Below are 24,272 nucleotides of genomic sequence, written 5' to 3'. Positions count from 1 at the left end.
ATTATTACATTTTTCCTTCTTCTTCCTCTACAGATTTTGCTTCTGACCATCCAAGGGAAAGCTCACTCTTCCTGAGAAAATATCAAATGAGTGGTAAGACAATATTGTTTCTTCCTCCAAGCAAAAAACTATAACCTTTCTGTTTTGTGTATTACAGAAAGTATTTAGAGGAACTCAGATATTAGTTAAAACTTTTCAACTTTTCATATACTTACGTGTCTTAAATTAATATGTGATATAATTTCCTTTAGTTGTCACTTTTCATGGAAACATGCGGACTTTGTGTTTACACATTTGGTGACATTTTTATCAATGCAATTGATTGGCCACATGATTTAGTTTAGTAGTCATGGATTTATGCCTTTTTCTTCATACATCTTTGCCATTTTTCCCTTGCTCCAAAGAGTACATTTTAATGATGAGTGATAGGATTTAGGCTACAGCTTGGATTTCACTTGAACAAATCAAAAGAATCCATTGTTCTAGATTGGATCTGTGATTCTGGCCTCCTTTTTACACAGTGCTCTAACCACACGAGCCTGTCACATCCATGTTCATGCTACTCAGAACTTTTTCATTCGAATGTAATGGAAAGGTAAACATGGCCTGTGCTGTTTTCCAGGTTAGCCTTAGTGTGTGAAAGTAGTGTAAAATTTCCACATCCTGCTTGTTTTAGGAAGATAATAGAACTGTAGTTTTCTGTACTCCTGTTTATTTTTTGTGACATTCTGTTAAATCTCACTTTATTTTCAAAAAAGCCATACACCATGTTTTTCGGTTATTTTCAATAGCAAGAATACAAGAAGTGGAGATTCTATAATAACATCTGAAGTAATGCCACACAATAAAACATGGGTTTCTCCCCTGCATTTTCATGGTTTGTGTCGACTTTGCCTGTCTTGAGCTGGTAACTTCTGGTTAGGATTGTTGTATTTCTCAGTTTCTTCCAGAGCCATGGGCTTCTCACACACAGAGTATATGGAAGTAGAAGAAAACCTACCCCATGTCCCTATCCCTTCAGCAGTGAGAAATGTGTGTCAGTGAGACCAGTTCAACTTCAAAGCAGGAGGCACTGTAGGGAACAAAGTGTGGCCCAAGTCCTCCTTGTAGCTTTTTTCCTTCGGACCTGTGTTAGAACAAAATGATTTTGTGTGCTGAGGATGCCATGTTCAGTTATGTTAGCACACTCATTTTAACATTTGAGTTTAAGATAGGCTACTTTTCAGTTGTGTAAAGACCCATTTTTTTTTTTTTTAGTGACATATTAGTAGATGACTGATAAGTCATTTGGGATGCTTGCAGGGATTCTAGTGCATCTAGAGATTGGCTCCTGGCCAGAAACTGGTTCTTAGAGCTGTCAGCTATCAGATCCTGGTAATGAAAGTAAGCTATGTGTAAATGTAGAATCAGAAAACACTACTGCTTAGGGGTTCATATATACAATAGGTAAATTTTTTACTAGCTAAATTTCTCATCTGTCCTGTATTTTGGCATTTCTATGAAGGAATACCTGAAACTGGATAATTTATAAAGAAAAGAGGCTTTATTGGCTCACAGTTCTACAGGCCGTACGGGAAGTGTGGTGCTAGCATCTGCTTCTGGCAAGGGCTTCAAGAACCTAATAATCATGGTGGAAGGTGAAGTCATCTCTCGCATATTGAGAGGAGCAAGAGAGAGTGGGAGGTGTTGCCTGCTTTTAAACAAGCAGATCAGGCCAGGTGCAGTGGTTCACGCCTGTAACTCCAGCACTTTGGGAGGCTGAGGCAGGCAGATCACTTCAGGCCAGAGTCTGAGACCAGCCTTGGCCAACATAATGAGACCCTGTATCTACAAAACATTTAAAAATTAGCCAGGTGTGGTGGTGCATGCTTGCAGCGCCAGCTACTCCACAGGCTTAGGTGGGAGGATCACATGAGCCCAGGAGGTCAAGGTTGCAGTGAACCATAATCACGGCACTGTACTCTAGCCTGGGCATCAGAGTGAGACCCCATCTCAGAACAACAACAACAACAACAACAAACAACAAAAACCCAAGAAGATCATGCATGAACTCAGAGCAGGAACTCACTCATCACCAAGGGGATGGCACTAATCCATTCATGAGGAATCTGCCCCCATGATCCAAATACTTCACGACCTCCAGCACTGAGGACTACATTTCAACATGAGATTTGGAGGGCACACACATTGCTTAATTTGTTTTGCCTTTCCTTATGTATGTGGGAATTCTTTCATTTTTATGCAATAGAATATCTGTTAGGTCAAAAAGTAAAATTATATTTTTAGATTTTACTTTATGAGATTCATCCTGCCAGATTATTTAAATTATAAATTTTGTTGGTAAGAATTTTTAAAAATGGAATTTTATCTCATTTTATATAGTGATAATCAGATGATTAGCAACTACTTTTATTCTATGGTATTTATGCCAGAACTGATTAGTTATTTTTTCATTCTTAGTGCAAGAAAAGAGGAGGAGCTCTCACCTATATTATGTAAGTAAGCTTTTGAAAAGTTAAGAAATTGTTTGAATTAAAACTCTGTCATGATTCCTTAAAAATTTAACAGGAAGTCAGTGCTATTAGCATGATCATTTTTTGGTGGATTTTCTAAATCTCTTGTATTTTCCTAAGTATCAGATTTATACTTTAAGTAAGTCTTTAGCTTACTGTGACCATGTTTAAGGGTGTCTGACATTTAAGTTACAAAATTTGGTTGTGATAAAAATATCTGCCTTAAATATTTAATCTTTTGTATTCCAATAAAATTAAAAATAGCTAAATCCACTTTCTTCAACACTTTCTGCTGACTTCCTGTCATAGCAGGTGAAAGAGTAGCTTCCTCACTCCACTGTGACCTCGTTTCCCTCCCCGTTTCTTCCACCTGAAACACATTTTTTATTAAATCACTAATTGATATTTACATGATTATGACCATGCACATATTATTCACTGCTGAGTCATGTAGTATTCTGACTGTGCCTCCTCCTTGTACATCCTTCATTGTTTCTCTGAAATAATTCTGAAATCTGAATATGTCTGCACTTCTCCCAGATAACCCCCCTTTTCCTAGCCCGTGATAGCTCATAAAGCCAAATGCGACCATTAGCCCCCAGCTGGCCTCTTTGTTTTCACATCCTTCATTATTTTGTGTGTGGAATTAATTTTCTGACTATGTTCCTTTGCCTCTTTTTTGAAAGCTATTCTTCCCCAAGTGTTGTAACATTTGTTACATGCCTATCAAAAATAATATTTTATCTACTAAAACATATGTTCCATGTTTTCTCTGGAAGCAACTTTCCTTGGCCTTTGGTTCTCCTCCTCCAGGATGGACTGTGTTTCCCTAGGCTGCCCTGAGCCTGTTTGCCTGGGAGTCCTCTCTGAACTCTTCTGTGACCACTCATGTTGGATCCCTGAGTCCTAGACTGTGCATTGCCCTCTGCCTTGTGTTACTCCCCAGTGGTGCTGGAGCACAGTTTCTGAGGAAAAGCTCATGGGCATACATGTATAGAGAGCTAGCCTCTCTCAAAACCCCTCCTTTGTTATAGAGTATAAAATCCTACAGCGAAAACTAAATTTCATGGCTCTGAAGACATTTCTGTATTGTGTTTTCATTATACTGTTCTTGAAACTATTGCCATTGTGTGATACATCATATTTAACACATTTTTACATTTCTTGAGCTTTTTAGGACCTTCTCTATTCCTGGGATTCTGAAATTGTATAATACAGCTTCGTGGGAACCTTTTATTTTACTGCGGCCATTAAGTCTGCAGACTATCTCTTTTAGAGAATTGTCCTATTTTCTCTATTATTATTATTTTAATATTCTTATGATTCAGATATTGAGCCTCTTAGACCAGTATTTCTGTATTGGTCTTTAATTTCTTCCCCTCCTATTTTCCAATTTGTCTTTTGCTCTGCTTCTTAGAGATTGTTTGACTTTCTGTGCTAACTCTTCTATTGACTTTTTTATCTCCTTAAGGAGATTATTTTAAGATTTTTTAAAAAGTTTTGCTCCTGAATTTTTACTGGTCCCAGGAATTCCTTTTTCCTGTTATTTTGAACTCTTATTGGAGACTTCCCTCAGATGTATGGTGGCCTTTGGCTTTCTCTATTTGGAAGCGGGACCTTTGTTCACTGAGGGGTCTCATTGTGGGGATTTGGAGGTCAAGTCAGCTTTTGTTTTGGGGGACCTCAGTGTATCATATGAGGGTATGAGGGTATTTTCTTTGCATTGCTTCCGTTTTCTTCCAAGAAGGGTCTCCCAATTTTCTGCCTAGGCAGTGCAAGCATGGCTGCTGGCTTTCCAGAAGCAGGGTTGGGAAGGAAGGTGGAGTTTCACTTTGTGTGTGCAATTTATTCCCATTTCCCAGGTTTCAGCCCTTGTAGCTCTGAGCCCAGAAACCCTCAGGTATAATATATCCAGAGAATACACATCCAAATTCCTTATAAGATGGGAGGAGAGGTAGACTTGAGGCTCTAAGCACAGATTTACAGTTGAACTTGCTGGTCTTGTATATTTCACACTACCTTCCCAGGTACCATGTGCCTCTGATTTTGGAGCCTGGGTTGGGTTCTTCAAACAAGATTGCTTGTTTCTGTTCCAGTCACTCCCTGCCAGCTCCAAAGTTGTGCTTCCATGTCAGTTGCCACTCCTCTATCTGCTTTTCAACTCACAACATTGACTCAGAATCATCTGCCGTCTATCCTGTCTCTTGGTCCTGTATATAATGTTTATTTTATGACTAATGCTAATGAGATTTCAGAAGGAAGAGAAAATAAATTTCTGCTCAATCCATCATATTTAATGCAAATTTAGAACCCATATATAAGTGTAAATCTAAGTTTAAATTTGACATAATTATACATTAATTCAGACAATTTCTATTTATACCTACAATAAACATATTACACTTTTCCACTCAGACCTTGTGTAAGAATTCTATTCAAACTCTATACCTGCCATGTGGTCCTATTGCTGTACAACATAGATGGAACTGTTTTTGTTAGTGCACAAAGTGTTAGAAATTTTTAAGTTAGCTAAAAGTCATTAATTATTTTTAAAATATCTGAAACATGTCTTGTGAAAAAATTGGGAGAAAAAAGTGATCTTGAGAGCTGGGCATGTTGGCTCACACCTGTATCCCAGCACTTTGAGAGGTTGAGGCAGGTGGATCACTTGAGGCCAGGAGTTCAAGACCAGCCTGGCCAACATGGTGAAACCGTCTCTACTAAAAATACAAAAATCAGTCCAGCATGGTGGCACATGCCTGTATTTCCAGCTACACAGGAGACTGAGGCAGGAGAATTGGTTGAACTTGGGAAGCAGAGATTGCAGTGAGGTGAGTTCAGGCCACTGCACTCCAGGGTGAGAAACAGCAAGAATTAAAAAAAAAAAAAAAAAAACAATATATGTTTACTATACGAAATTTTAAATAGAACAAAATGGGGACAGATATCATCTAAAGCTGTATCAACTAGTCTGTGTTTGGGTATATATTTTTTTTCTGTTCTTTTATTCTCATATATGGATTTTTCCTCAGAAACAACTTTTGTTATGGTGTAGTATTAAGCTGTATTACCCCTAATAGTAGTGACCTTAAGGGATACCTTCTTTCATTTGGAGTGAAAGTATCTGAATGAGTCAATTTTCATTTTTCATAGTATATTTGTTTTTTGAGGCAATAAAAGTATGTACATCGACACACACTGTTAATGTAAAGTATACATATTAATAGAATAGCTTAAGAAACATAAGAGTTTAGCTAAAGTTAAAACATTTCTACCTTGAAGGAAAATTTGGTCCTTCATATAGTAATATTGTTCAAAAACATCTGGGATTTTTGTTAAGAAGTAAGTGAATTTACAGTAAAAAGCATCTAAAACAAGCAAAATGGTGTTAGACTGTATGGATATTTCTGATTACTGGCTACAGGCAATTTTTAAATACTGTGTACTTTTATAAACAATCACTAGATCTTCTCCCTTCCCTGTCTTTTATGTACTTGTGGGAGGCCCTGATGGAAGAGTGTGATAACGATGCAGATAAGCATATCCCAACAGGAGGAAGGAAGGCTCATCTGAGTTATTTTTTTAAAAGCTAAAATAACTGGTATTTTGTGATTTTAAATAATGCTGTTGATCTCTTCAACTATTTGGTAACTAGGATTTGGTTACTGCCATTATTTTTAAGAAAGAGTTTTGTTTTGTTTTGTTTTCAGACGGAGTCTTGCTCTGTCACGCAGGCTGGAATGCCTCAGCCTCCTGAGTAGCTGGGATTACACGCACCCACCACCACACCCAGCTAATTTTTGTATTTTTAGTAGAGACGAGGTTTCACCATCTTGGCCAGGCTGGTCTTGAACTCCAGACCTCATGATCCACCCGCCTCAGCCTCCCAAGCTGCTGAGATTACCGGAGTGAGCCACCGTGCCCAGCCAGGAAGAGCATTTTTTTAAACATAGATGAGGCAGTTTCCATATTGACTGTTGCACTCTTGACAAATGCATAGATACTTTTAAAGTGTTTTAGAGATACTTTATTTTCTAGAGGGCTGGAAAGGTTCACTGTAACCTCTCTGATAGCACTGCAGATAGATTTTCACCGATTTGTAACTGTAGGAAGATTTACCTTTCAAATTGTAACTGATTTAAATAACTTGTCAAGCACTCATTGAACTCCTTAATTTCTCCAACATTCTGTGCTCAGCAGCTGCAGGTAGGAGAGGAAGGGCCCTCCCTCCCCTGGAGAGGCTTATTTTCTCACCAGAGGGATGCTCTGCAGGCAGTTGCTATCATGTAGCAAACGGTGAATTAAACTGAGGAGTACACAAAACCGGAAATGTTTTGTGGTGTGGCTGCTGGCAGAGGGATCCCAGAAGGCAGAGGAGGTGAAGCTTGCTGGGACAAGGGGGAAATGGCTATTCCGGGCAGAGAGCAGCATGAGTGAGGCAGGAAAGTGCCATGATGTGTGTCAAATAACTTACAGGATAAAATCAATCAACTTTTGAAATGAATGCAAAGTATTCTCAGAGGTTCTCATTTGAGTAATGTAATAGCAGTCTTATGTAAACATGAAGTGACAGTTAAATTCCCGAAGTTGTTTTCATCATCTCATTTTCAGATGTGAGAGAGTCTTAAAGCAGTACTTTTTCTATCTTCCCCCAAGGAAACAGGCCCAGAGAAACCTATGGCCCCTCACTTGTTTGGTCACTGAGCCGCCCTAGCACACAGTCTCTGACTCTAAAATGCTGGTTCTATCACACTGTCTCTTGAATGAGCACACTTAGGATTAGGATTAGCAATTTAGTGAATGTAGTATTAGGTCTTTATTTGCTGCAATAAAAATGGTCTTGTGCCAATATTTTTTAATATATGACATTTTGTTGTAGTTAATGAATAATAGAAATAGAAAATCTCAGCTGCTTTTTACTGCATAATTAAAAGAACATGAAATTTTATTTTAAACTTTTCCCATTATTTATAAAGGGAATTCATAATAGAGCCAGGTTTGATGATTGGTATCATAGCAAGGGCAGCATTTTATAACCCATTCCTCGAACATCACCTGCGGAAGTGAAGCACCCCCAATGAGTTTCCCATAGAGCTGCTCATGATACCACACTCAGGCAGGTCACGGGGCATAAGAAATACCTTAATGCTTTATTGTTGGACATTTTGACTAAGGAAAACAGTCCACACTTTTGTAGGTTCAGCCTACTGTGACATTTTTCTCTATCTTCTTTCTCCTTCAGATACCTCCATAGCATCTTGATAGAAAATACAGCTCATGTTCTACCATATTGCTAGATAACAGCATAGTCAGCCAGCCTGATCTTAGACACACACTAGAAAGGTGAGTACAATGAGGCTTCCAAGGGTTGAGTGACAGACGCCCATATGCTAAAAGCATCCCAGCTATCCTCTGTCATCTCAGCCATTTGGTTTCCCTTTTCAGCAAGCAGTTTAAGAAATTGATGTCAATGATATATGGATTGCTGGGACCTAAATATGAATTTTCTGTTTCTCTTTTAACCTCAGATGCTGTGTGGCAGAAGGGAAAGCCAGATAGCAAATAAGCAATCCCAGAAATAGTGTAGCTATTTATTTGATGCATTTATGTTATGACAGTGTTGAACCTAATGGGAAAGAGAGGTGCTTTTTATTGGATGTTTCTGGGAGAAATTATTAGTTCTTTATGGGCTACAGGCCTAAGACGATGAGTACTACTTTGGAAAGTACTCTTGGAAGAAGGAACAGCTTGTCCTCCAGTGGTGCCATAGTGTATCTGCATTTAAATTTTCCCATCATGCACGAGCACTTCATAGGCCACAATCACACATGACTTTTCAAAACACCCTTGAACGACGGGTTCAAGTTTCTTTAAAAAGTCACAATAGGCCAGGCACGGTGGCTCATGCCAGCACTTTGGGAGGCTGAGGCGGACAGATCAGGAGGTCAGGAGATCGAGACCATCCTGGCTAACACAGTGAAACCCCGTATCTACTAAAAATACAAAAAATTAGCCGGGTGCAGTGGCGGGCGCCTGTAGTCCCAGCTACTTGGAAGGCTGAGGCAGGAGGATGGTGTGAACTCGGGAGGCGGAGCTTGCAGTGAGCAGAGGTCACGACACTGCACTCTAGCCTGGGCAACAGAGAGAGACTCTGTCATAAAATAAAATTTTAAAAAATAAAATAAAATAAAATAAATACTTTTTAAAAAGTCACAACAAAGCCCAGTTCCATTGGAGATGGCCAGGGAACATTATTAACATCTCCCTAGATTATGAGTGTTGATTTTCAGGAAAACAGTTTGAGAAGTCTACCTTTGAATGTTAATGTCCTTATCCCTAACTTAACTTTCCAGTCTATAAACATGACTAGCTTACAAGCTTAATTTTGTTTCTAATGTACTAGCTTTTTAAGCTAATTTGTCAGTAACCTAGTTTAATTAAAATGGTAAATTTACTCATAATAATGTCACTTTCCTCTCTCAGGTATAACAATTACTGAGATCAAATTCTGTTTCAGTAGGAACTAGACTCCATCTATGTCTAAAGCCCTGAGCTTTGGCCTCTATGGAGTCATCACTTAATATTTGTATTCAACCCTAAGTAAAAAGGCACTGTTTCGGCGCAAGTCCCTGGTTTCTTCTGATTTCAAAAGATTCTGATGTTTCAGTATGCAATTCAAAAGTAGTTGTTAAGCTTCACCTTGCTCAAACAAGTAGAGGTTCTGCTTTTTCTTCCAGCGTCATCTAAGTCTTACAAGTTTTTTTAAAACAGATTTTTTTTTCCTTTTTAGAGACGGGGTTTTGCTGTGTTGGCCAGGCTGGTTTCAAACTCCTGAGCTCAAGCAATCCACGCAACTCAGCCTCCCAAAGTGCTATGATTACAGGCATGAGCTGCCATGCCTGGCCTAGAAGTCTATTTTTGAAATACAGTTAGTTTTAATTTGCTCTCAAATTTCAGAAGGGATCGTTTGATATATTTACTTTGATTAAATAAGATTTACTGAGCAAATTAATACAGCAAATTGGCTTTTGAAAAATGTTTTTCATGGTTAGTAGTCCATTGTTCTCCAAGGGATGAGTGAGCCATACTAGAATCACATATAAATGTTTCTTCAAAATATATGTTTGCAAACACATGCATCTTCCCAGCTCCACATTCTCTCCATCTCTGGGCACTCACAAGCCTTTTAGAAAAACGGTTAAGTATGTGAGGCATCATTATATGGATAAAAGCATCCCAGATGATTCTGACCTTAACCCTAACTGTCATTCCTAAACTTTGCTGCACATTGGAATCAGCTGGGGAACTTTACCAACAACCCTGATGCCCAAATCACACCCAATGCCAATTAAATCAGAATGTCTCCAGCTGGCGGTGAGGCCATTTTAAAAGCTCCTCGGGTGATCCAGTGTGCAGCAAACAAGGGGGGCCACTGCTTCCTTTGCATGGAGGAGTGATGGTTCTAACGTATTAATTACACGTTTTCCCTGTCATTTGCTCTTTTTCCTACCCATAGAGCCTTTGGTCTGTGCAAGTCATTTCTACGTATGTGTGCATATGCTTAAATTTAAACCATACCATGGTGTTTTGTGAACACCTGCAGTTCACAAAAGCACTATGTGGGGACCTTGGGCAAATCAGTTTGAAGCCTTGGTTCTCTTATTTGTAAAATGGGTGTCATGTAAGGTTCAGTGGTCCTTTTCAGCATGTAACTCTAAGTTCTGTGATTTTGAAATCAATTTGGAGATGAAACTGTTTGAGGCGCTATAGAAATATCCATCTTAGATGCCAATAATGTTGTAAGGCCTACTTTTTACGACCCAAATTTGCCTTCTCAAGTTATTCTGAGCCTCATTTTAAATGCTGAGGGCAAATGGAAGCACAGAACTTATCCAAGAGAAGCCTCTGTTTGCTGACACACAACATCTGAGGATGACTTAGGACCACAGTAACATACATCTAAAGAGTAGGTTGTATTTGTTCACTAATATTTTGTTTAAACGAATGTGGAAATACCTGTCATGAGTATTTTATGATGCGGTGTTACACTGTGTGTTTGGTGCTGCTTATTTCAGGATAGCTACAAGTGTCATCAATTTTTGTGTGCATTATGTTTACTAATAAATTTTCCACTAATAATTATGCATAGGTGATTTTAAGTTACTTTATCTGGCATAAAGCACATTCATTATGTGCTTTTAGGGAAATAATGACAAATGGGTGAGTAGGTGATGGTGAACTAAATCAGCTGAAATGCAGGGCCTAGCCACTAAAAAAGCAAAACACTACTATATGGCCTAAATGTAAGCATATGTACACATAGATGTGAGTGACTTGCATGGGATGAAAGGTTCTATGGGTAGAAGAGCAAGTGACAGGGAAAATATGTAATTATTTATATATAATAACCATCAGCAGAAACATCTTCTAACAGCATATTGCCTAGCATTTTGGTTCTCCTATTTTCACTATAAAGCCAGAGAGCTAAAACAAAAGAAAAGTGCTCATATGGTACTGTTTTGAATGAGAAGATTTCAGGGCCACTAAGAGAATTCCCTCCTCTCCTTTTAAAAACATATATTCAGGCCTAACAAATGATAAAATCAGTTCTTACAAATATGTTTTTTTCCCCTCCACAGTGTGACTTTGGCAATATATTACAACATAAAGCACAGGTGAGCTCTTTGAAAACCTGCCTTGTTACTCCAGCTCATCACTTTGTATAATATGACACACGCTGTTAGGTTTTAACTATAGACATTATAAGCTGTAGAGTGCTTATCTTACAGTATTAAAGTGAATCATTTGTGGGGTTTTCGGTCTGCAAGAGTCTTTTAACCCTTAAATTATTGAGGATCTCAAAGTGTATTTGTTTATGTCTTGTTTGCAATTTATTGTAAAGAAGAAAGAAAAGATGAAGTAGCCTCATGCAAATATATAGTAGGAAAATGTGTATTTTAAAGCTTTCAAGTAATTGTGGGTATCCTTTAACCACATCAAAACTTCACAAATGCTGATTTATTAAAACAGTTATAATGGGATTGTACATATCAATGAATTCATTCCACTAATACTCATGGATCTTTCTTGTACAATAAATGGATCTTTCCCCTCACTGGCTTTTATAATATTATGCACTGGCTATTTGGAAAATATTACTTCAGTTCATATATAGTGTCAAAAAAACTCACTTTCATAAGTATCACCATGATTATAAAAATGTCTTCAAATATCGAGACACTGTCAAGCTCCCAGTAGTAGGTATGAGTTTTCCAAGTCCTGATTTTCAGCTTGAAAGCTTTAGCTTTATTATAGACAACAAATTCTTGTTATTTTCCTTGAAATGACAGACTCACTTGACTTCTTTTTTGAGAATGACAGTCAGTCATACTTTCAGATGGAAATGGTGTTCTGTGAAAAATTGGCTTGTTCAGCGCACAATTAAATCACAAGTGCTTTTCTTTAACATGACCATACTCCAGTATGCAGAAGTGTTTTATGTGAACTTCCTACTTAGAATACTAAAAAGAGAGTTCAGGATTTAATAACACCATTATATTTTTACTGTTTCATCAAGGACATTATTAAGTGAAGCAGGCTACTTTAACAAAAACTGCAAGGGGCAGTGAAGAGTGGAATGAATACTAATATAATTTGGCATCATGGCCTTTATTCATACTGAGAAACCAGCAGTTATACCCACTTTTGCTTTTATGAAATCATTACAAGTGTTCACAGTGAGAAAGCAAGCAATGTCTTAATACTTTCCGAAAGTAATAAATTATTCTTATGTTTTATTTTCAATCAGCTTCTCAGATTGAATTAGTATTCTTATAAGAACATTTTGGGCCATAGGTGGTGGTTGACACCTGTAATCCCAGCACTTTGGAGGCCAAGGTGGGAGAATTACTTGGACCAAGAGTTTGAGACTAGCCTGAGTAATGTGGCAAGACCCCATCTATATCAAAAAAGAATTTAAAATTAGCTGGGCATGGTGGTGTGCACATTTCATCCCAGCTACTTGGGAGGCCGAGGCAGAAGGATTGCTTGAGCCCAGGGAGCCAAGCCTGTAGTGAGCCATGATTTGTACCACTGTGCTCATCTTGGGTGAAAAAGAGCAAAATCCTGTCTCAAAAAAAAAAAAAGTTTTGACATCATGGGCCTCTAGGGCAAATCTCAGGGTCCACAAACCACATTTGGAAAACACTGGTTTCTAAGTGAGCACACAACTGTGTTAGATTTTTAAAGTTTCATTAAAGACTGGCCTCTTTTAAATTAAACAGGCAATTAAGTTTGTAACTCAAACTACTTAACATGAGCAAAGTAATGATAAAGAAAAGTTGGGAAATCTGAAATCTATATCACATTTAATAAAAGCTCTAAAAACTTTATTGCACCACTACTGCTTTTATAGAAGTGTTCTTGTGTTCCAGCATGAGGGTAGGGGGGTAAAACAGATGTGTTATATTCCCATTGCATGTTTAGTGGTGGTCAGATATTAAAAGGCAATCTGGATCATCCATGTTAGAAAAAGATTCACCAGTTCATGGACACTATGTGTGAAGAAAAAGGAGGTCAAGCAACTCTCTGAAGACCAGGATCCAGGGAAAAATTTGCAAAAACTTTTGGTGAACGGAATTTACCAAAGCAAACAATGAGGCTATCTCTCTCCACCCCCATGGCCCTAGCTCCCAGCAGAACTTTACTACAGATGTTGACAAATTCCAATTATTTCTTAAATGCACAATTCTTATTTATAGTACCACAATAGATCTCTGGCTTTTTTTGATGAGCCCAATACATCCACTGTTCAGTAAGTGACACTTTCTTGAGATTCATTTTTGTTCATAGGGAGTTGTGTTATTAGTTCATGCTGAAGTCAAAATCACCCCACCTTTAAGTCTTCCCTCTGTTGTGTTTAATCATCTTATATAAGGAGTGTTGTCAAGTGGGCATGCTGGAGCAAGAGCTGACTTGCAGCTTTGTTTAATTAGTGCACTAAAGGGAGTAAATATACCATACAAATAACAAAATGTGTCATATAAAAAAATAATTGTCTATGGCAGTAAACAATATAAGTATTTGTAAGTAGTCCTAACAAATATGCACAATGTCTGTGAATAGAATTAGAAAACAATTTAAATTTAAATCAGTTTAAATGCTATAAAAATTTAAAAACTTCCTTCTTCAGATATATGATAGCCACAGGACCACCTTAGGGCCTATGTTTGCAGAAAACCAAAAATATTTTAAGATCCCGCTGTTTATATTTCTAAAATTAAAAGACACTTATCCCATCAAAATTGTTGCAAGGGACACGTGGGCACAAATGTGAACACTGCCATCTTAAGCGGTCTAAAAAGTTTTCTTGAGTGGATATTTATATTGCCTTTTTTCTTCTTTCAGAAGAGAAGGCTCCAGGGAAATCCTTCGAGCATGATCCCAAACGCAACTGTATTTTCAGATATTTCTGTACTCTTTTTCAAGTCATAAAACTAACAGCTCCATGTGCAATCGCAGCTTTGGTAAGATATTTCTTATCTAAAAAGCATCTTTAACAACTGGTCTCCTACACAGTGTATGGCCGTGTTTCTAACTAAAAGTAGATTCCTGAAATTATCATCAGATCTTTTAAGAGAAACCTGTGCAAGCAAAGTAAATACACATATTTGAGTTTAATCATCATTATGGTTTAAAATGATGCCATTGTTTTCTTATCACAGAATAATTGCTATTAAAGGCAGCAGGAGAGATTTCTGGTTTCTCCCTCAACAGATTCCAATGTAGGTCTAAGCTGAGTCCCAGGCCATATTCCCTGGGCACTTCTGATGCATGCAGTCACTGGGAGCTGCTGCTCTGAATGCTTTGTTGTTCCTGCTGACCTCTTGTGTCTGCTCCGGAAATAGCTCAGGAATGTGGAACCAGTAAGGCTTGGACACAGGCTTTGCTAGATAGCCTGCTAAGCCGTGGCTGTGTCCTCACCTCTACGTCATTCTCACACAATTCCTGTGGTGAGACTCATTCTGAATATGAAGTCCTCTTCAGATGACTGGGATTGGTTTGCCCTCCCCACACTAACCTGTAGAGGAATGTCAACCACACAGCCAGGAGATAAAAGATACCCTCTCCTTTAGCATCCGGCTAGAGCTTAGAAAAGAAGGCTTCTGCTAGGCACCTGCATAGAAATCCCTCCGTGGGATTGGATCAGGTGCAGGCCTCTTCATCGAGCTGCAGGCCCTTTGGAATTTCAGCACATGCTGGCGGGAAGCAGGAGTGGAACTTCCAGCTGGAGAGAGAGAGAGCTGAAGCTGGAAGGAAAGCTGGATTGGAAGAAGGGGGAGTTCACTGTAGACAGGCTAAATTTGGTGCGCCTGTAAGATAGCAGAGTGGCTGTGTGCAGTCAACATTTGGATCTATGGGACTGGAGCATGAATCTGAACTGGAAATAAGGAATGAAGAGTAAGAGCACCTGCTCAAGGCTGGGCACAGTGGCTCACACCTGTAATTCCAGCACTTTGGGAGGCTGAGGCAGATAGATCACCTGAGGTCAGGAATTCGAGAGCAGCCTGACCAACATGGTGAAACCCTGTCTCTACTAAAAATACAAAAAATTCGCTGGGTGTGGTGGTGGGCACCTGTAATCCCAGCTATTCAGGAGGCTGAGGCAGGAGAATCACTTGAACCCGAGAGGCAGAGGTTTCAGTAAGCCGAGATCGTGCCACTGCACTCCAGTCTGGACAATGAGAGCGAAACTCTGTCTCAAAAAAAAAAAGAGAGTAGCTGCTCAAATGCAGAGAAAGTATTTAGAATGAAAGTGGAGAAGCTGGGCATGGTGGGACACACCTATAATCCCATCTACTCAAGAGGCTGAGGCAGGAGAATCACTTGAGATCAAGAGTTTCTGTCCAGCCTGGGCAGCATAGCAAGTCCCCATCTCTAAAAAGGAAAAAAAAGAAGATAGACAGAAGATAGCTCTGTAAGGACTATCAGCATGTAAGGGACAAGCCCCCAGTGAAGTGGCTAGAGTGGGAGGAGGAAAAGCAGGAAAGGATAATAAAAGAAGAATACAGGTTCAAGATAGGAAAGGCTGTGGTCACAGTGCTAAATGCTGCAAGAAGTTGTCCATTCCATAAACACCTGCTGGATGCCGACCCTGTCCCACTCTCCTAACTGCTGGGGTAAAGAGGACAGGTTGAACACAGTGCTTGTCTTTATCAGCTTATGTTGTAATGAGGAAAGCATTTTTTTAGGTTATGGAAAATAGCAAAACAACAAAGCAGGATAAAGAGAGAGTGATGGGAGGGGCTCACTATCTCAGATAGAATGATCAGGAAGAGCCTCTCTAGAGGATCACATTTGAACAGTGACCTGACTATAAAGCAAGGACAATAAGGAGGGCTGGCATGACAGGCAGTGGGATGAGTGCCAAGACTGAGACAGGAACACATTTCATGTGTGTTCAAGGAACAAACAGCAGGGGCCCATGTGGTGAGAGGAATAAAGGAAAGAATGGAAGAGATGAGGCCGCACAGGCAGTGCCACGGCTCACAGAGCCCTTTGGCTTGCAGGCCATGGGAAGAAGTTCAGGTTTTATTCCAGTTTGATGGGGGTACTCATGGCAGATCTTGAGCAGGGGAGTACAGTGTTCTTAATTTAAGAGGTGATGGCGACTGCTTTGGGGAGAGTAGACCGCAGTTGGGAGGAAGATTGGGGCAGAGAAGAGGATCAAGAAGCAGCTAGGGTGATTTAGGTGAGCTGTAACCCATGGCGGCTCAGAATCTGAAGCAGGCAGCCTACCAGTGAAGGTAGGCACAGAGGCATTGCACACAGAATGGAACAGGGTAACTCACATGTAAGTATTAGTCCCTAGGAGCTCAGCCAATGGCAATTACCTGGACAAGAATAAGGCTAGCTTGGGGAGTGGAGACTTGGGGTGAAGGGCTCTGGTTTATAGGTCAAGACTCTGAGAACCTTGGCAAGAGGAGTCTCAGGTGAGTGATGGGGTTGGGTGAGGTGGATTAAGGAGAGATGGGAGGTGAGGAGCTGGCAACAGGGCTTGATGCTGTGAGCAAATGAGAGGATGCCTCTGGGGAGCTGTGGGGAGCAGGATGGGAACAAGAAACACATTTGTATTGGGAAAAATCTCTGGCAGAGAGGGAGAAAGTCTTCAAGAAGAGGTGATTTGGGGAACAGTGTTCTGCAAAAGTGGGATGGGATCCACCGTGCTGATAGAAGAGTTGGTGTTAAAAAAGGACCTTTCTCACTGACCCAGGAGGGCAAGTGGTATTAGTGAGTGTCAGCAAGTACAGCTTACCAGTAAAGGTGACAGGAGGTTGAGGGCTCGCCAATACTGTTTAAGTGCTCTCTAACGAGTCCCATGGAGTTGAACCCTAGGAGGGAGGGTCATTCCTATGATACCCAATCGTGCAGAGTTAGGGGGAAAGGGAGCAGAATCTCTCATAAGAACATATCACGTTCAACAGCCATTTGATTTTGAAAACACAGTTGAGTTTGGAGAACATTGCCAGATCTGAGCCGCCAATCTGATAACCTTCAGACAATGAATGAACTCTCTTAAAATGAACTATTTTCCTTTGGTCTTGATACAAAAACATCAAGTAGCATAGAGACATACTCTTCTGCAGAGCACTCTCTGGGGTAGCAATGCCTCCCAGCTTACCTCTGTCACCTTCACTCAGCTGGTCCCTCACCCAGTTCTTTATAGGACAGAAATTGGATAAATAGAAATACTTCCTGAGGTTGTCTCACAAACTGCTTGGCAGGTTGAGAGGAACCCCAGGGAAACAGAGGACGACAGCTGTCTCTGCCTAAAAGCCAACTGAACTGACTGAATGCAGATACTGTAGGACAAAAAATGAGTTTTCATGAAGTGATTGTGGAGATGTGGAAAATAGGGGCTGTGGGCAGGACTCTCCTTTCATACACATGCCTTCCTTATCAAGCACTGAATATGGGAACTATTTCTCAGCCACAGAGACCGCTTGTCATGCTGTCTGCATGGCAGTCATTGGGAAGCGCTCTTGACCCGCAGTTCCTCAGCTGGTGTCCCAAGAGCCTGTTAGTTATTGTGAAAAGAAGACAGCAGTGTTGTCAGTATCATTTGGGTGTTACATTTTCAAGCATGGCACACCTGTAAAGTTTCTATCTACCTGCCAGCCACGTGTGACACTGCACACGGACGGCACTGGAGTGTTGCTTGAACAACTTAATCTGCACTGGGCCTGAGTTTGTGCTGCCTTTCATGAGTGTGAAGGGGCTGATGGTGCCTCTCTTCATGCCCACAGGGATGTCCAGTCATCCCTGTGACCGAAATTGGGCTGGAAATGTCTATGGGCAGAGTAGGCTGCAGAGGTATCTGACTATGACTGTGGTTTGGCCTCTTGCTTTGTCTGAGCAAAGTCTCTGCAGAACATAAGAATAAAAGGCACTTACTTTCTGGTCAAAACCAGAAGAAATCTTTCATTCTTAAATATTTGTATCACCACACTTACACTGAACTGAAATCAAAGAGCAGTGCTCTATTTTGCAGGTGTACATCGAACGACTTTTAACTAGTGCTAACATTGATCTTTGTCCTACTAATTGAAAAAAGATTGTCCTTGGAGCCATGCTTCTTGCCTCCAAGGTTTGGAGAAATCGTGGTCTGTGCAGTGTGAATGACAGCCAGAATCCCAAGGACATTGCAGTTGAGAACATGTGAGTTTGTAAGATTTTGGCGACATGTGTAACCAATTTCCCTATCTCATTTGCTCTCCAAGTTAACATTGTAGAAAATATCTTTATAGGTTTCATTGTGCAGACAAAGGAAATAGGCATAAGGCCACAGACTTCTCTCTATCCAGCTTTAGTATAACAGTTTATATTTTCTGGCATTCATGGGTAGGTCTTGATGTGTTATTGTTGTAATAACCTCCTGGATAAAATGAAAAGTATTTTTCTGATTGTTTTTTGGCAAAACTCATACAAGTGTACTATCAGAATGACACAGTACAGTAAATACCTTTACAGTTTTTTAGAAGCTATCTGCCAGTTTCAGTCCCTTTTTAAGGGGAAAACACCTGGCCTTTGAAATAATTGGCCACTGTTAAGGTCTTAAGGGCTCTGGACTATGGAGAAGTTATAGCTTCAACCTAAGACACCCATTGTGAAGTTGCTTTTGCTGGTCCTTTCCTCCCCCTTTTTTCTGAAGATCTGTTTTTATAGGAACCTTGAGATATGAAGTTAAATAGTCACAGATTCCCGTGCCCTGGCCCCTCCCCATTGGGAGTATTGCATGTGTTTGGAAATCAGCCTGAGTCAGAAGCTCCCATGTTCGCCTCCCGCAGTGTGAGAAGCATTTCTGGGGCATCTCCCCATGCCCACCACACTCACAAGGCTCCATGGGTACTCAGACATCCGCAGCAGCACATTGGGGTCTGGAGTTGTCCATGAGAGTGCGAGGAGCCTTGCAGAGTCATGGAGTTCCTCCCAGATGCACCAACATGACACTGAAACACAGCTTCACCAGGGCTCCCTTCCAATCCAGCCTCATGACTGCTGTGAAGGGAAGGGCCCTGGAGCTGGCAGGCAGGGTAAGCAGGGAGGCGTTTCCAGCAGAGCCTTCCTGGGTACCCGCTGGACAGTGAGGACAGCTGTGCAGGCTGCATCTGTGCAAGACAAGGGAGCAGCTCTTGTTCACATTAAGCAGCAGCAGCAGATCAAGATCATTCCAGGCAGTGGCACAAGTTAGTTTTGTGACCTTTGTCCATGACTCCAGATAATACTATCATTCTGAATCACCTCAGTGTATGTCTGCAATTGCAGATATAGTGTCTATTGTAGATATACCTCAGTGTATATCTACATTTAAAAATGACCCCTTTGTGGCTGAGCTCGGTAGCTCATGCCTGTTATCCCAGCACTTCAGGAGGCTGAGGTGAGTGGACTGCTTGAGCTCAGGAGTTGAAGACCTGCTGGGTAACACGGTGAACCCTGTCCGTACAAATTAAAAAAAAAAAAAATTAGCCGTGCATGGTGACAGGCAGCTGTAGTGATCCCAGCTACCTGGGAGTCTGAGGTGGGAGAACTGCCTGAGCCTGGGAAGTTGAGGCTGTAGTGAACTGTGATCACATCACAGCACTCCAGCCCTGGGTGATGGAGCCAGACTCTGTCTCAAAAACAAAACCAAAAATCTATTGTTGACACCACTTTGCTAATAGTGTAAACCAAGTGATCATGGTGGTATTTCTGGTAGCCATTGTAGCAAAGAGTATGACAGCAAATGAACTTGAAACTAATAGAAGTACTTTGGACACTGCAAACACTAAAGTGGCCTTGATCATAGTCATCAATTTGCAAACTGGTCCCTCAAAGGAAGCAAGATTTGTCACTGCCTGAGTTCTCCTTGCCTGCTGCCTAGCCAGAGCTGATTTATGAAGACAGGGGAATTGCAATAGAGAAAAAGTTTAGTTCATGCAGAGGCAGCTGTACGGGAGATCAGAGTTTTACTATTACTCAAATTAGTCTCTCCAAAAACTCTGGGATGGTTTTTTAAAGAATAATTTGGTGGATAGGGGGGTCAGAAAGTGGGGAGTGCTGATTGGTCACATCAGAGATGGAATCAGAGAGAGGTGAACCTGTCCTCCTGCACTAAGTCGGCTCCTGGGTGGGGGCCACAAAACCAGATGAGCCAAGTTTATTGATTGGAGTGGTGCCACCTGATCCCAATACAGGGCCTGCAAAATATCTCAAGCTCTGGATCTTAGGTTTAACAATAGTGATGCTATTCCCAGGAGCAATATGGGGAGGTTCAGACTCTTGCAGCCTTCAGCCACATGACTCCTAAACCATAATTTCTAATCTTGTGGCTATTTGTTAGTCTTGGAAAGGCAGTCTAGTCCCTAGGCAGGAAGCAGGTTTGTTTTGGGAAGGGGCTGTTACCGTCTTTGTTTCAAAGTTAAACCCTAAACTAAGTTCATCCCAAAGTTAGTTTGGCCTTTGCCTAGGAATGAACAAGGACAGCTTGGAGGTTAGAAGCAAGATGAAGTCAGTTAGATCAGCTCTCTTTCACTGTCATGATTTTCTCAGTTACAGTTTTTGCAAAGGCAGTTTCAAATTTGTAATCATGAACACTTAGTTCTACCATTATGACAGCTGAATTGTTCTCAAAACCTGCAGTTAAGCTGGCTGGGGCTCTGAGTTCTAGTCACAGGATCAGAGAGCATGCAGGGATATGTGCAGGTTCCACAGAAGTGAGCTCCAGGAGCAGTGGGGGCAGAGCCCAGTTCCAAGAAGACCAGTTCCAAACAGTGCTGTTGGTGTGTGAATGGAGAAACACCAGGAGCTATGCTCCGAACAGGCTGCTTGTTTATGATCTTGCGAAGTTGAAAAGCATTACGTCAAAGTGTTTAATAGACATTTGTGTCAGCCCCCTGCTGTTGACTGTTTGCAATGGTCCCATTTTGAGTGTAAATGTAATAGTTAAAAAATTGGTGTCCATCAGACTTTTCTTAAAACTTTCCAACATCTATGTGTCTCCCTAGAATATATTTCCCTTCTAAAGAGTAAGTTAAACTAAGTAGCCGCTATTTGGAAAATTTGCTGTGTCTGTAAAGGGTATGCTATTCAATCATCTAGCCATTTTAAAAAACCACAAAGCCCAGAAGATGCATATTCTATACACAGAATGCTTTTCTTCAGGATTAAATTTCTATTAATATGTTAATTCTGTGAAGTACTGTATTTCTACACAGTTACAATGTACGAGTGAAGAAAATAAAAAGGGATCGTGAAGTGCCTTTAATTCCTGTAATAAGTTTAGTCCTGATTAGCTATCTATTCATGTATTATTTGAATTATACATATAACTCAAATTATATATATATACTTCAAATATATATATTTAAATTTCTATAGACTTATGGACATGTGAACAGAAAATTAATTTTGGAAGTAGGTTCAACTGGGTTTTAAGTTCAGCAAATGAGATCACCACATCTTGGCTCATGATCTAACTGTCCCCCTTACAGGAGAACATCAAGTATTTGTTGACTTAGCCAGTGGGTAAAATACTAAAATTTTCAAACGAAGAAACCAAATGTATTGTTCAGATACTGATCATTTTTAAGCAATTAACTCATTACAGGGATTACTCTGAAAACAGCCAGATTTACTCTAACTGTGTACCTATTAATTTAGCCTTGGTGAGGGCGGCTGGATGACCATGTGGCAGAGGATGGCTCCCAGCCCTTTCCTGTTCCACTGCATTCAACTCCCCCACATCCCGTTCTGGCCAGGGGTGACAGATGCTGAGCACTTCAGGGTTGCATTCCCAACTCAGGAGCAACACTGCGTGTGTAAGGTCAGGGCCCTACTAGAAATCACATCATAAAATGGGTTTAGTCTAGCCAAAATGTCTCTCCTTGATTTTTCTGCCTTTGAAATTAAAGAATATCCTTGCCCTGTCATAGTGGCAGTTTCAACTCTTCATAATACTAAGGTGAGCAGAAACTTGAGTTATGCCCCCTTGACATAGCCTTGTGTGCTGGAGCAGAGGGAAGGGGATTCTTTTTGCCACAGAATGTAGCTTGCTCAGGTATTTATTTGGGATGAATCCTTCTTGTAGCCTTAGAGTTTTCCTCCTCTGAGATAATAGGGGAGCTCTCCATGGGTCCATTTGTTGCTGTGGTGATGCACCCAGTCCTCCTGTTGGTGCTTCTCTACTTCAGTAAGCCCCTTCCTATTGTCGTCCTGGTAAAAATGCCTGGAGGTCCTTCAGAGCTAATAAATGGCACCCATCATGCCTGTCATGTGATTGCTATTGCGGGGCTCGTGAGTGAGCACGGAGTCTGAGTTGTGCAACTGCCCAACTAAGGGAACTCTGAAGAATGAACCCCGAGTCCGCAGTGGGAGTGCAGAAGAGGCTTCCACCTTTCCCTCATCCCAAACTTGGGGTGCTGGGATGCAGAAGAGACCCCAAGCAGCTGTGTCTTGTTTGGATATCAGTGTAGGAACCCGACCAGGCAGCCTTTATTTGTTTCAAAACAGAATTTAGAGCATCCTAGTAGCTCAGAATGATATTTTTAAAGATAACCCACTTGACTAGAATTGTCCTATGTTGGTTTTATTGTGTTTCTCCTCCCCCAGGAGCAAGATGGAGAAGTGTTTCTTGGAGCTACTTGAGTTTAATATTCATGTATCTGCCAGTGTCTATGCAAAATATTACTTCGACCTGCGTGCCTTGGCAAATGACCATGACCTGTACTTTCTATTTAGTTTTCTTCACAAAGATAAAGCACAGAGACTGGAGGTAAGGATGTGAAGTCACTTATTGGAGTTTTCCATTGGCCACAAAAGCCAACATCTGTTACAAAATCATATTAAGTAGTGATTAGGAAAATGAAAGCCTTAAAATTAACAGACAAAAGAGCTTATTTCTTTGGCATCATATTGCTTATCTGTTATGGTTTATAGAAGGATCCATATTCTTTATTAATTAATTAATTTTTTTGTTTTTTGAGATGGAGTTTCACTCTTGTTGCCCAGGCTGGAGTGCAGTGGCATGATCTTGGCCCACCGCAACCTCCGCCTCCCAGGTTCAAGCAATTCTTCTGCCTCAGCCTCCCAAGTAGCTGGGATTACAGGCATGCACCACCACACCCAGCTAATACTGTATTTTTAGTAGAGATGGGGTTCCACCATGTTGGTCAGGCCGGTCTCGAACTCCTGACCTCAGGTGATCCGCCCACCTTGGACTCCCAAAGTGCTGGAATTACAGGCATGAGCCACTGCGCCTGGCCAATGATCCATATTCTTAAAAAATTATTGATATTCTTTCTGCTATGACCATAATTCAGAATATTTTTAATTAAATTTAATCTGATTTTAATGGGTGTTTTTAACCTCTATCCATTCCCACAACAATATGTGAACAAATGCAATTGTATTCCTAATTATATCTACATATACAATGCACTTACCACTCTTGACTGTCTTTTACTTACACAGTTTGGAAATTTATGTCATTGTCTATTGTATATATCACGATGCAGTCCCATGAGTTTATTAGACAAAGCAGTAGTGGCTGAGAGACTTGTACTTAGACTGCATAAGGTGCCAGTGTTTCAAGTACTGGCTGTAGGAAGGATATGGGTTTTTAATGAAAATGGTAACTTACATGGGGCAACGTAAGATTTATGGCTTATGACCCTCAGTGAGTATACAGGAAAATTACAACTGAAATCGACACATATAAAATTGGCACTTTCTCTGGTATCTTGGTGGTACTTTGGAATAATACATTTTTCCACCATAGTGTGCATATAAGTAGCACCTTATGGTGCTTCAGTCGTTAGACTTCTTGGATGTTCCAAAATAGCCCAGCACACACCTGTCTCATGAAAATTTGTTTTGAGTATATAGTAACTAATAACGGTGGCATAGAATTTGAATCGCTGAGTAAATTGATTTTTTGGCACAAGTGCATGTTTATTATGTTGAAGGAACAAGTGCACAGGTAACAGATGATATTGTTAGGATCGTGTCACAATACTCTTGAAATCTTTGGGAGGCCTATTTTATTTTTTATGTGACTATATCATCAAGTGATGAACCCAATTTTAAAATAACTTAATAAAGTAAGTTCCTCTTGGCTCTGGCAAGCTATTCATAGCCCTTAAAGGAGATCACCTTAGTGAATGGGCAGAGAGTAGCATCCTCAGAACCTGGCACTGTAAACCTTAGCCAAAGCAGTTGCAGGGG

General features: G+C 40.5%; 1 long non-coding RNA gene across 1 annotated transcript; it reads left to right on the top strand.

Moving 5' to 3' along the window:
* Positions 1–2,459: 2,459 nt before the first annotated feature.
* On the top strand, positions 2,460–22,806 carry LOC108512357 (uncharacterized). The gene is made up of 6 exons (XR_001880573.1): positions 2,460–2,495; positions 7,756–7,856; positions 11,153–11,188; positions 13,920–14,038; positions 18,064–18,230; positions 22,659–22,806. It is a non-coding gene; the product is annotated as an uncharacterized LOC108512357 (long non-coding RNA).
* Positions 22,807–24,272: the final 1,466 nt, after the last annotated feature.

The sequence above is a fragment of the Rhinopithecus bieti genome, unplaced genomic scaffold, assembly GCF_001698545.2.
Source record: "Rhinopithecus bieti isolate Rb0 unplaced genomic scaffold, ASM169854v2 scaffold_30197, whole genome shotgun sequence".
Lineage (NCBI taxonomy): Eukaryota > Metazoa > Chordata > Mammalia > Primates > Cercopithecidae > Rhinopithecus > Rhinopithecus bieti.
The sequence above is the reverse complement of the archived record's forward strand: the minus strand, read 5'-3'. Positions and strand labels throughout refer to the sequence as shown.